At 35.2% G+C, this 2199-nt stretch overlaps 1 pseudogene; it reads left to right on the forward strand.

Annotated features, from left to right (window-relative positions):
- Positions 1–204: 204 nt before the first annotated feature.
- Positions 205–2199, forward strand: part of LOC107753133 (H-2 class II histocompatibility antigen, A-K alpha chain-like) — a 4769-nt pseudogene continuing 2774 nt past the window's right edge.

Raw genomic sequence — 2199 nt, forward strand, 5'->3', positions numbered from 1 at the left:
TTGCATATTTAATACTAAATCAGCTTGCCATACCTTACATGCTTGTAGCACTTGCCTTCCACTCAGGTCTTTCCGTAGAGACTATTGTGTCACAGAATGACAACACAACCTATTGGAGGATGTAAGTGAAGAAAAAAAAACCCGTGCCATTTCTAATGAAAACCTGATGACATGCTGTTCGATAGCCAATGCTGTTCACTGACTTACAGAAATGGAAGGATTCTTAAGAATTACACTCATTGGTGTCTGTGTGCTTTACATTAACGCCCAAAGTAAGTAGGCTACAACCATAAAACTGTTTTATCATAAATACTCCTTGCTCTTCAACAAATCTTGTAACCTACTTAAATGGAAAAAGTAACACCTTGTCTTTTTTGTTTTGTGCCACCTGTTTGTATTAAAAACCGTGATCTTAACAATATTATGTCTGTCCTAAAAACGGTTATCTCTGCGCATATATTGAGGTATAGGCCTATTTATTTATTAATACTTGTTATTGTTGTTGCTTTAATGTTTATGCAGTATGAGTGGGTATAGTAGCTGATATATAACTTTATATTTTCATATTACATAAGCATTATCATTTATCAACATTACACATAATCTCCATTATATATGGGTTTTACATTTATCAACATTATAGTCTCCATTATATATGGGTTTATTTGTAGTTGTAACATAAGTAGGCCTATATGTTTTTTATTACTTATATAATTATCTATACTTTCACTTGCATTCATGTGACAAAGCTTTAGTAAGTTTATAATTCTCAAATAATTATTACATTAATAGCTATTAAAATATATCAATTTAGATATCCTAAATTATCTTGATATAATGATTTAATTAATAATAATAATTGTTGCGGGGTAGCACCTCTGTCAACCTTGTTAATTTAGAGTTTTACTGGCGGACAAATATGCAGTGATTCTGGTTAGAGAATCAGGCAAGGGAGAAGTAAATCCTCTTCAAACTTCTCTTTAATAGCACTTGTCAGGCAGTCAGTGATATCCATTACACCATCATTTGGGAGTTATGACACATCAGCTTGTAGTATTTGACAAGTTACGTTAATTGTCACTGCTGTGTCAAGTTATGTTGGCTTATCAAATCGTGTTGTGGTCTGTAGCATAAAGGAGGAATACAAAATGAATACAATATCTGTACATATTCATTCAGTGGTGTAATGTAACGAAGTAATAATACAGTAGGCCTACTTAAGTATTTTTTGGGAGTATCTGTACTTTACTTGAGTTTTTATATTTCAGCCAACTTTTACATTTACTCCACTACATTTCCTAATTAAAATGTATATTTTTACTTTTCCGATACATTTCCCCGAAGCATATTCGTTACTTACTACAAAATAGTCAGAAGTCAGAAGAACACGGACTGCAGGAAAGCAGGTTTGACGAATCAGTGGTCTGGTGTCTGCAAGTTAGACTCCTAAAAACACGTTTGCTCATGTGCAAACAAGTAGGCACACAACCGCGGATGATTTCATTTTCCACTCAATTCGAGTCCGGGGTGTGCGATATACCGCATCGTTTGCGATAATATGGTAAGCGTTGTTGTAATGATGTGCGATCTGCGATCATTATCAAGTAGGCTATATCACCAAATCACACACAGTGTGCACGCACGTTGATTTATTAATCTATTAAAACTCAAAATTCTAGGCATTCTAAATTGTAGACAGCAAAAATGCTTCTGTATGCTTTTTATATTTATATAATTTATGTTCCTGAATGAATCTGCCAATTAAATGAATCGGTTGAATCTCAATGGCTGTGTCCGAAATCGCCCCCTATACCCTCATTCACTATTCCCTACATTAGGTCTATCTTGAACTCTGTCACGGAAAATATGTACAAACCCTAATTAAACAATTTAATAATCAATTTACAATAAATGTATACCTGTGTTGTATTATGCTATATGCCATGGATGAGCACTTTGTAATATGAACGGATTGATTATTCAGCTGCGGGCGCCATCTTCTGGCAAGATGTGGGAATTCATTCAGCGCGTGACTCTCACAGTGCATTGTGGGTATTCTGTAGCCGTTGAGCGTGCACCAGTTGTACACTCGTTTTTGCAGTGCATTGTGGGATTGAATGAGTGCACTCGAGAACGTCCACTATGGTTTCGGCCACCAATAAAAATGGCTGTCACCTAAAATAGTGCCCTATTTAAGGG

Source organism: Sinocyclocheilus rhinocerous, unplaced genomic scaffold (genome assembly GCF_001515625.1).
Source record: "Sinocyclocheilus rhinocerous isolate Xijiao unplaced genomic scaffold, SAMN03320098_v1.1 scaffold20, whole genome shotgun sequence".
Taxonomy (NCBI): domain Eukaryota; kingdom Metazoa; phylum Chordata; class Actinopteri; order Cypriniformes; family Cyprinidae; genus Sinocyclocheilus; species Sinocyclocheilus rhinocerous.